Source organism: Cervus canadensis, chromosome 27, assembly GCF_019320065.1.
Source record: "Cervus canadensis isolate Bull #8, Minnesota chromosome 27, ASM1932006v1, whole genome shotgun sequence".
NCBI lineage: Eukaryota > Metazoa > Chordata > Mammalia > Artiodactyla > Cervidae > Cervus > Cervus canadensis.
Window position 1 is genome coordinate 43,078,951 of NC_057412.1, and position 11,461 is coordinate 43,090,411.

An 11,461-nucleotide genomic window follows, 5' to 3' on the forward strand; every position below is an offset into this window, starting at 1 on the left:
TCTTATTTATTTAATGCAATAAAAAATATGTTTTGTTTTCATTTGTTCCTTTAGATTAAACGTTAAGACAAAATACTCATGATAAAATAGTTATGATCCTTAACTTGTACTTCAAATAATATGTTATGACAAACACTCCATATAAATCATGCACTCTGGGATGTACATCTAAAAAGGATATCCAGAGTAAAGATATTTTAAGGCATTTTTCTGTGATTTGAAACACAATAATTATTAGATTTATTTAAAGGTTTGTATCCCTTGTCTTGTTTCCCAAGTGTGTAACATTTCTTGCAAAGTGCATGTAATAAAGGATAAAGCAAAAATTTAGATTAAAGTGCAAGTGAAAAAGCAATAAAAATATGTAAATGCAGGCTGTTTTGTGCATTTGCTACAGATGGATCTTGGAATGACTCTGTTTCTCACAGGAAAAGAAAATATATATGATTTTTGTTTGTTGGCTTAAAAACCACTTAAAAATCAGTTTGGTTTTCAATTGTACAGCTTTTCTTGATGTTGGATTTGATAGGAAATTCCCTCATGGCTTCCAGCAAGGATGTTGGAAGCTAATGATATTTCTAAACTTATAGTATGTATCACTGAGTATGTGTGTGTATATCCTTAATTCACATATATATGTATATATATATATATGTGTGTATATATATACAGATAGATAGATAGATATGATGTAGTAATGGAAGTTCTATTGGTTGGGTTGCAAAATTAATTAGTATAAGTAGATACTCTGATCTCTGATAATACAACTTATTAATCCAAGAAATAATTTAGATTGTCTTTACATGGTTTCTTGCCTCAAGTTGTGTATTATTATACCAGTTTCAGTGATGGGATGAAAGAATTTTGTAAAGTACCCAAAATTGTATGTTAATACCACATGTACCATTTTGCATTTCCCCTACTTCTACTATCATAACAGCATTCTCAAAATAAATTGTACCATACAAAATTTAGAGAACCGTTGCACACCATGTACTTATTAACTGTTTTAATTCTGAATTTAGCATGTATATTTATGTTCTTAGATGTTTTATTAATACTGAATTGTTAGCTTTTAAGTAATTTTCTGTTGGTATTAATAGTATCAGAAATGAAAACACCTTTATTTCATGGTATTCATAATATCTTATTTAAAACTACAGTTTTAGAAACATTATGTGATTTTCTCCTAGAATCTTTCCGTGCAGAGTTTAGCATATTTCTGGAAAGTCTCAACTATCATGAAGATTGATTTCTTACTATAAAAGTCACAGATATATTGTTTGTGAATCATTATTTACAGAAGGATGTCACTTTTTGTTTTTATATTGTTGTAATTAATGAAATTCATTGAATCAGTTTCTTCATATAATACTCAGGAATCTATCTGGATAAATCAGCAATGTCAATTAATTCTTATGGTATTAACTATTTTCTCCCAGATCAGAATATATACTTGCTACTTTGTGGATCATAATCTATTTAGCCTCTTGATGAAAGTGAAAGAAGAGAGTGAAAAAGCTGGCTTAAAACTCAGCATTCAAAAAACTAAAATCATAGCATTCAGGCCCATCACTTCATGGTAAATAGATGGGAAAACAATGGAAACAGTGACAGACTTTATTTCCTTGGGCTCCTGAGTCACTGCAGATGGTGACTGCAGCCATGAAATTAAAAGACGCTTGCTCCTTAGACAGCATATTAAAAAGCAGAGACATTACTTTACAGACCAAAGTCTGCTTAGTCCAAGCTATGGTTTTTCCAGAAGTCATGTATGAATGTGAGTTGGACCATAAAGAAAGCTGAGCACTGAAGAATTGATACTTTTGAACTGTGGCGTTGGAGAAGACTCTTGAGAGTCTTTTGGACAGAAAAGAGATCAAACCAGTCAATCCTAAAGAAAATCAGTCCTGAATATTCTTTGGAAGGACTGATGCTGAAGCTCGAATACTTTGGCCACCTGATATGAAGAACCGACTCCTTAGAAAAGACCCTGATGCTGGGAAAGGTTGAAGGCAGGAGGAGAAGAGGACGACAGAGGATGAGATGGTTGGATGGCATCACCGACTCAATGGACATGAGTTTGAGCAAGCTCTGGAGTTGGTGATGGACAGGGAAGTCTGGTGTGCTGCAGTCCGTGTGGTCACTAAGAATCAGACAGGACTGAGCAACTGAACTGAAATGAACTGAATCTATTTACAATCCCAAAGACAAGTGGGATGACAGGGGTGGAGGATAGCACAACTGCTATCTATGTGCAAGGTAACTGCCTCAGGTGAGGTCATTGCAAATCATCAGACAAGGCAGGACTTCTGTCACTAGACAGGAGAATAGGCAGTTTTTCTGCTCTTTAAGAAAATTTTTTTGTTGTTTATGGGTTAAAGTCTTTAGATTCATTATAATTCATCCAAATGCCCCCTTCCACTTTTCAGAGACTTAGTCAATCCTTTAAATTTTGTGTGATCTAAGGGACTAATAAATCCATTTATGTTATACTTTAGCAACCTATAGAAGTTTCTGCTCTGCTTTTCAAATTTGGCAACCCAACCTTGCATCTACAAGAGACATGAGATACTTTTAGGATAAACATGGGAGCTTTCTTGTTCTTTATTGTTAGGTAAGCTGAGAATTTAAAACCTTGAACATACCTTTTTTTTTTTTTTTAATTTAAAAATCCCCACTACTATCAGAATAGCCAGCCACATTATTGATATTACTCAGTTTCATCATAGCTTCCCAGGTGGCACCAGTGGTAAAGAATCTACCAGCACTGCAGGAGATGCGGGTTTGATCCTTGAGTCTGGAAGATCCCCTCGAGGTGGAAATGTCACCCCACTCCAGTATTCTTGCCTGGGAAATCCCATGGACAGAGGAGCCTGGCAGGCTACAGTTCATGGGGTCAAAGAGTCTGACGTGTCTGAGTGAGGGCGCATGTGCATCCGCGTGTGCACACACACACACACACACACACACTGCCTTCAATGAGCATTTCATCCCAGGGAATTACAGGATAAAACGTTAGGTAACTTTCACACACATCTGTGAACTAATGGTATCCCATTTGCCAACTTCCAAACCAACCAAGCCAGATAAGCCAGTTCTGTGAAAGTCAATTTCTTGCAACCTCTCTTGTTACCAAATACTCTCTCAAGCAAATTTCTAGTTATTTTAAACAGAGAGAGGTTTAGTTCAGGGAATTTGGTGTTCAAATGGTATTAGAATTGTTTGGTTAAGAGTTGTAAACACAATGAACTGTTTGATTTAAAGACCATTTATTCCGGAAGTCTGGAAGCTGCCCCTGTTGCTACCTCCACATTCACCTTCATTTATGACTCTGTAGCGGATACCGGAACAGGAAGTCTACCTCCCACACACACTCATGTCTTTTAGAACTTGTTTAAGAGTGGTAGAAGGATGACTTTTATTTTATCATACCTTTCTGACATCGCATGAATGCATCTCAATGGCAGAAACAAAATTGTATTTAGAACCTTAGCCAAACAAAGAATCTGAGGAAAGATTTTAGCCCTTGCAACACTGGATAGGGCATGGGGAGGATGTTCTACCCAATCTTTCAGCATCTCTTGACATAGTTGATAGTTGTCTTCCTTAAAGCACTTTCTGCACTTGCTCTCCATATAACTGTATTTTGCTGTGTGTTCTCTCCTCACACATTGCCTGCTGTTTCTGAGGATTCTTTTCTGGATGAAGTGAATAAGGAAAATGGGGGCAGAGGGGTAGGTTCAATATCTTGGGTATGATAACAGGGAAGACTTCTCAGAATAGATACTCTTTAAATGGGATACACACAAATGTGAGATGGGTTTTAGGAATAACACCAAACTGCTTTCTTTCTTCTTCTCCCTCCTCTGTCTTCCGTGGTGACTGTGGAGACCAAATGCTGAAGGTGGTACCTCACCAGGTGGAATTCCTTGGCGTTCTTGTGAAACTTCTTGAAGGGAGGCCCCATGAGAAAGCCTCCTGTCATGAAGAGCTATATGGACCCTCATGTTAAAATAGGTAATTTTTACTTGTTTTTAGCTGCTTAAAAGAGGGCATTTAGTCTGTTTCATGAAGGTTTGAGGTTTATCAGATAATAATGCTAGAAGAGACAAGAAAAATGTGGGCATAAGCAATATAGTGATTATTATGAAAGACAGTGAAATTTAGGAACAGAAACAGGAACATGTGGTATTTTTGGATAGTTAGAAATTGATAATGTCAATATGTTTCTGACATTGATAATGTCAATATGTTTCTGACATTGATGAGTAATAGCATTGTGAGGGAATTTGACAAAGTGAGAAGAGTGTGGAATGCTGTTTTAAAATGTACGTTTGCCGTCGAGAGTAGAAGGGATATTAATTTTCTTGTGATATCAAGTTTGAGTGTGTGATCATAGAAGTGAATGTCACCATAGTTGGTGAAAACACCAACTATGAAAAGAATGGAAAACTGAGAGGTCAGAGTTTTATAGAGGTTCATTTGAAAGAGATTGATCTATTCCTGTATTTAAATTAAATAGCTTTATTGGTTGATGAAGCTAGAATAGCAGAACACTTGCATTGGTCCTTTCTGGGCCCTTTGCTGTTTATATTTTGCAAACTTTCTTTTGGTGAAGTGAAGACAGTGTTGCATATAAAAACATGGACATTAGTGTCAGACTGCCCAGCTTCTGATTCTAGTTTAGTCAGTCACTAGTTAAGCAACACTTGGAAACTGGCTTACTCTTAAAATACTTTTTTTATATAAAAGAAATATTGAAGGTTAATTGAAGGCAATAATTTAAAATGTCTTGGCTAATAAGGTACTATCCTTATTGTGTAATATTATGGTTCCTACTTTTCTTGATGACTTGACATTAAAATCCACCACTAAATTTATTGTAGGGACATTGGTGAGGATGGTATCCACTGTTATCATTTATTGTTACCCACATAGCACCTTAATTCTCACACGCACACACACACACACACACACACACACAAAACAGAAACAGAAATAACCTTCCAGATTGAACTGACAAAAGAAATTTGCTTCCACTGAAAAACTGCTGTGTATTCTCAAATTCTCCACAAATTATCCTGGTAAATATTTGATCCCTTTTAGCTTCAGAGACTGCATAATTAGAGACAAAATTGTGGCTTGACTTTAATATAGGAAATGATTATTTGAATATCATATACACACTCCCTTTCATCCATTAATTATAACATTTCTTTTTATTTTAGATTCAACATTTGATCATTCTTATTGTTTACATTTTCCAAGTCACTTCAGTTCTTCATGTGCGTATGTGTGTGGTGTACAAGTACTCTCAATAGCCTAGATTTTGAGACCACAAACTTTTGAAGGAAAATAGATGTGCAGAAGTAGAAGATTTTTACTAGTATAGAAAGATTTTTTAAAATAATTAAATGTTTTCCATTTAAGGACTAGGATGGAATAGTTCTCCTGAGCCTGCTCTCCAGTATAACTTTTTCTACGTGTCCCATTTTGTATTAAAAAGTTAATTGTGTATCACCTATTGACTTTATTTCTTAATTTGGTCCAATCTATGTTATAATTATTGTTGCTTCACATCATGATTCCTAGAGTTTAATGAGGGTTCTAGAGCTCTTTTCTCAATTACATCTATATGGATATTTTAATGGTAAAGAGAGATAAAAAATAAGATGCTATTTCTTCCCCTACTGTTGAATTAAGCAGACATTATTTTAATAATGTCATATTTCTATACTTGCAAGTAGAGCTTGCTTCACTGTGACTGAGACACTATGCTAAGTAGGACGACTATAAGCATCTTTGAGAAATTGCTCAGAGATTAAATGTCTCTTAATTTTCATACCAGCAAATGATTTCATCTTTGACCTGTAATTTGACATTCTAAGCATAGGATGTTCTGTATTTTAGTATCATGTGTGATGAAGCTTATTGGATTTTATCCAGTGTCCTATTAATTTTGACACTGGGAAGGCTGAGGATACAGCATTGAATTTTAAGCTTATGTAAGTTTCCAGGAAAGGAAATAGAGAAGCAAATAAAGAATGTGCATTTCCTATCAGTCCTGACAATAGATCTGTGAAGTTGCATACATGATAAACCACTTAGGGTACTCATAAACTGTTCTCTTCTGGACAGACTTATATTTAGTTTTAGGAGACATTTGTTGTGTACCTACTGTATAGAAAATTTTAAGTTCTTAAAAGACAAAAGAAATGAAAACAAAATAATCCAGGCTTCAAGGAGCAGCTCTTCTGTGCATAGTATTTATCCAAGTTAAAAGGGGAAAAAAATATGTTCTCTATAATGTGTATTTGTTGAAGTAACTTTTTGTGAATTTGTAAGTAACAGAAAATTTGGAGTATGAGATAACTTGGCACTGAGGTAACTTTAGGAAATAGGAGGTCAGGGGGTATCTCAAATAAAAGGTCACAGCCTAACTGAAGTTCAGAAACACTATTCATTTCCTGATTTTTGAGTTCTCTAAACTTTATCCCTACTGTATATTATTCAAACTGATTTTAAACTGCATTTATTACATTTTCTGATTTATTTAGGCTTATATATTTTAATTCATTCATTAAAAAATGAAATCAAAGGAGATCTGAATAAACAGATATTTCATATTTATGGACAGGAAAACTTGATATTGTCAGAAAGTTTATTTTTCCAAGACCTGCTTGTGTTCATTATTGTTTCCTTTCTTATGCTTAGTGTGGATTTAGTTTGCTCTTTTTCCACTTTTCTAAGATTGAAACTTAGATATTACTTCTTTTCTAATATATGCATTCGATGCTATGAATTTCCTTCCGAGCGCTGATTTTACTGCACCACGTGGATTTGGATAAGTTGTGTTTTCATTTTCATTTAGTTCAAAATAGTTTTTAATTTCTCATGAGATTTCTTCCTTGATCTATGTCAAATAAGTGTGTTGTTTAATCTCCACGTATTGTGGGATTTTTTGTTTATCCTTCTGTTGATTTCTAATTTAATTCCATTGTGGTCTGAGAACAGACATTGCATGATTTTTATACTGATAAGTTTGCCAAGGGGTGTTTCATGGTCCATGATGTGGTTAATATTCCATATGAGCTTGATGAAAATATATTCTGCTATTGTATGAAGTAATCTATATTGTTGTTCAGTCACCCAGTCGTGTCCAACTCTTTGCGACCCCATGGACCACAGCACACCAGGCGTCCCTGTCCCTCACCATCTCCTGGAGTTTGCCCAAGTTCATGTTCATTGCATCTGTGATGCCATCCAGCCACCTTATCCTCTGATGCCCTCTTCTTCTGCCCTTGATCTTTCCCAGCATGAGGGACTTTTCTAATGAGTCTTCTGTTTACATCAGATGACCCAAATACTGGAGCTTCAGCTTCAGCATCAGTCCTTCCAGTGACTATTCAGGGTTGATCCCCCTTAAGATTGACTGGTTTGATCTCCTTGCTCTCCAAGGGACTTTGAGGAGTCTTCTCCAGCACCTTAGTTCGAAAGCATCAATTCTTTGACATCCCGCTTTCTTTATGGTCCCAGTCTCACAATTGTACATACCACTGGGAATACCATAGCCTTGACTATATAGACCTTTGTTGGTAAAGTAATGTCTCAGCTTTTCAGCACACTGTCTAGGTTTGTCATTGCCTTCCTGCCAAGAAGCAATCATCTTCTGATTTCATGGCTGCAGTCACTGTCCATAGTGATTCTGGAGACCAAGAAGAGGAAATCTGTCCCTGCCTCCACCTTTTCCCCCTTCTATGTGCCATGCAGTAATGGGGCCAGATGTCGTGATCTTAGGTTTTTTTTTTTTCATATTTAGTCTTAAGCCAGCTCTTTCACTAGCCTCCTTCACCTTCATCAAGAGGCTCTTTAGTTCCTCTTTGCTTTCTGCCATTGGAGTGGTAGAAGTAATCTATTGGGGTCTATTATGTCTAGTCAGTTGATGGTATTGAGTTCAGCTATGCCATTGCTCATTTTCCACTTGCTGAATCCCTCCTTTTCTAATAGAAGAATGTTGAAGTCTTTGACTATAATGGTGGATACATCTGTTTCTCGTTGCAGTTCTTTTTCTGACTCATGTATTTTGACACTCTGTTGGATGCATACACATTAAAAATTATGTCTTCTTGAAAAAAAATGACCTCTTTATCATTTATAGTGCCTTTCTTTAATTCTGATAACTTTCACTGCTTGGAAGTATGCTTTGTCTAAAATTAATATAGAGTCTTCTGCTTTTGGATTCATGCTAGCATGGTATATTTTACTCCCTTCATTTACTTTTAATCCTTGTTTGAATTTATATTAAAGTGGGTTTTTTGTAGATGATGTATAGTTGGGTTTTGTTTCTTGACACACTCTGACAATCTGTCTTTTCATTTGTGCATTTAAACCATTGATATTCATAGTGATTATTGTATATTTGAATTAATATCTACCATATGTGTTAGTATTTTTCTGTTTGTCGTTTTTGTTACTTATTCCTATTTTTGTCTTCCACTGTTTTGTGTCTTTTGTGCTTTTAATCGAGGATTTTATATGATTTCATTTTTTTTCTTTTTCCTTAGCATGTTCATTTTACTTCTGTTTTTAATTTTTTTGGTGATTTTAATATATATTGACAGTTAATCCAAGTCCACTCTTAAATATAATGATTCACAGGTAGTGAGTAATTTATAGTGATAAAACAATCCTTATTCTTTTCTTTTGACTCTTTTATCATTGTCATTCATTTTACTTACACGTAAGCACATCAGATATGCACAGTATATGTGATAGAATATAGTGTTACCATTATTATTTTGAACATACTGTTAGCTTATAGATCATTTAAGAATAAGAAAAATAATTTATTTTATTTTATTTTATTTTTTTAAATAATTTTTAAAAAATTTACTTATTCCTTCCCTGATACTCTTTCATTTCTTTGTATGGATCTGAGTTGTCATTTGCTGTGTCTCTAAAGAATTTTTATAACATTTCCTGCAACATGTTCTGCCTTCATTACTGTTTCAGACATTTCTTCTGTTCTTTTCTCTCTCTCTTCTATTGGAATTCTCGTTAGGAAAATGTTAGGCCGTTTTCAGTTGCCCCACATTTTTGGGTATTTAGTTTGTCCTGTTTTTTTCCTTCCTGCAGTCCTTTTTCCCATTGCTTTTTAGTCTCAGTGGTTTCTATTCATGTATTCTCAAGCTCGGAGGGTGTTTCCTCAGCTCTATCCAGTTTGCCAGTAACCCCATCAAAGGCGCTCTTCATTTCTGTTTTCTTTTACAGTGATATTTCTTTGTTATAATTTCTCTCTACCTTCATTGTCCGTCTGTTCTTGCATGTTGTACTTTGTCCGTTGGAGGCCGTAGCGTCTTTTCCACAGTTGTTTTCAATTCCCGGTCTGATAGTTCCCACATCCTTGCACTTAATCTGGTCCTGATGCTTACTGTTTCTCCTCAGACTTTGATGTTTGTCTTTTAATATGTCTTACACCCTTCTCATCATAGCTGAACATGAGGCACTTGGGAAAGGGAATTGTTGCAATTCGGCCTTTAGTGGTTAGGTGTGGGTGGGCAGGGAGTGTTCCCTAGTCTTGTGAGTAGGTCTTAGTCTGTGAGTGAGTTTGTGCTGCTGAGCTGTGAACTTCACACGTGCTTCTCGATTTTTTGCCCCCCTTCATTGGGACATGATGGGTAGAATGGGCTTATTTGGGTGTATCCTTTCTTCTACATGGAAGTCTAGAGGGGGCTAGAATTGGGTTTTTCCTTTCTCCAAGTCAATTAAGCTCTGATTAACTCCAGGAGCTTAGGCTCTAGCTAAGTAATTTCACCTGAGGGCTGACCTTTTAAAGACAAACAGGGTGCTCTGGCGTATTTCAAAATGGCTCTGTTTCCTCTCCTCCTGCCAGAAGCACAAGGGGATTTTTCTCTGTTCTTCACTGTGAGAACCTGGTCTACCTCCTGGAGGTAAGGCACAAAAATGTGGGGGGTCCCCTGATGTTGAAAAACACAGATAGTCTTTTATTTCAGCCTTGGTTTTTCCCCTTTTACAAATAACCTTAGGTGCAGGTACGTTTTGTAACTTATTTTCTTTACCTGAAATGTGTCCTTTAATATGCATTCTGGTAAGTGATATTGAATTCTCTGTTTTTGTCTGTGAAAGTTGTTATTTAGCTTTCCTTTTTGGAAAATATTTTTGCTTGTTACAAACTTCTTGGTTTGATTTTTTTTTTTCTTTGAGAATTTGAAAGTTACTGGTAAGCTGCCTTTTGGCTTCCATAAAAATTGAGTGTGGGGAGAAAAAAAAAAATTGAGTGTGGGTTTTGTTGTAGCTGTAGTTACCCCTAGTGCTTATTTTGCTTGAGATTTTTTCAGGGTTCCATTGTGCATAGGGTGGGAGTTGGATTGTCAGAGGAGTTTTCCCAGTGCTCTTGTTCTCCTATTAGCTTTAGACTTTCCCTGCGTGCTTCCACATGAGAACAGGTACCTCTCCATAGGCTGTCTCATCCCAGGGGTGGACAGCCGCATCGTCACACAGGGTCCCCTGGTGAGGGGACGGGAGGGGATTCTCTCGTCCTGGCTCAGTCTCCGGCTTCGATTGGCTTGGTGTTCCCGGTTCTGGGAATGGGGCTCTCCTGAAGATGTTGCTCTGCTTCCTTTACTAGAAGTACACACCAGAGCCGGAGCCTGGAGAGTCTCTTACTCTCCTTTCAGGGGCAGCATTTTGTTTGATTCCTTGCCACAGATGCAACTGTTTGCTCTTTCCCCTCCTTTCTCCAGCTCAAGAATTTTTTTTTTCTCCTGTTGGACAGAAGTTTCCAAACAGCTTTGTGCTTCCCTGCAATGACGGCTACTTTTCTTGTTCAGGCTTGAACCACGCAGGGGGCCTTTTTCTAATGTCTGACTCTGCTCAAAATTGTTCTTGTTGCCTTGCGACTTCCATGGAAAGCTCTGAGATTGAATGTAAAACCCCTGTGTCTTGGACTCTTGAGAGCTCTGTATTTTCAGTTTATCCCACCCTTGGTCTTTAGGAATTTATTAAAGTTTGTCAGCCCCAGTTTCCTACCCCAGATAAGCCATCACTTGTATTTCCTTGAAGGTTTCTTTCCTCAGATTTCAGCCTACTTGTTTCCTCTGTGACGTTTGCTGTTTTATTAGCTAAGGACAAATTATAATTTTGTAGATTATTTGGCTTTTTCTGTTGTCTGAGTGTGAGCAATGCTCTTTCTACATTTCTATATCCTAACTGGAAGCCAAACCTTTCTGGAGAAGAGTTTTGGTTCAGCTGGAAACCATTAAAACTGACACCTGCTTCATATAATGAGAAAGTTACTCATAAATGTTTTGGGCTATTGATACTACTGCTTTCATTAGCAGATGTATTGGTATCATCCTTTGTAAATGTTGGCCTTTAAAAGGGCAGAACACAATTCTTCTATGACTAAAATGTGTATGTGATGTCATTTTGTAAATGT